The sequence below is a fragment of the Dipodomys ordii genome, unplaced genomic scaffold (genome assembly GCF_000151885.1).
Source record: "Dipodomys ordii isolate 6190 unplaced genomic scaffold, Dord_2.0 Scaffold107, whole genome shotgun sequence".
NCBI lineage: Eukaryota > Metazoa > Chordata > Mammalia > Rodentia > Heteromyidae > Dipodomys > Dipodomys ordii.
Window position 1 is genome coordinate 4329412 of NW_012267323.1, and position 283 is coordinate 4329694.

The following is a 283-nucleotide window of genomic DNA, read 5'->3' on the forward strand; positions in this document are numbered from 1 at the left end:
TTATGTGGTGCTGAGGAATTGAACCCAGGGCCTCAGGCATGCAAGGCAAGCGCTCTACCACTGAGCCACCTTCCCAGCCCCTGAACTACTCTTAAAGTATTTCCAAATGGTTAAAATCTTTATGAAGTTTACAAATCTATTTTATGAAGTTTTACAAATCTATTTTAATTCTTTAGCAGAAACGTCCAAGAAGAGTAGACTTTGATGATTGATAATGAGGGTTGTATATTCAAGCTGGGTTAGGTACTAATTAATCATACCACCTCCTTCAAACACAATTTTT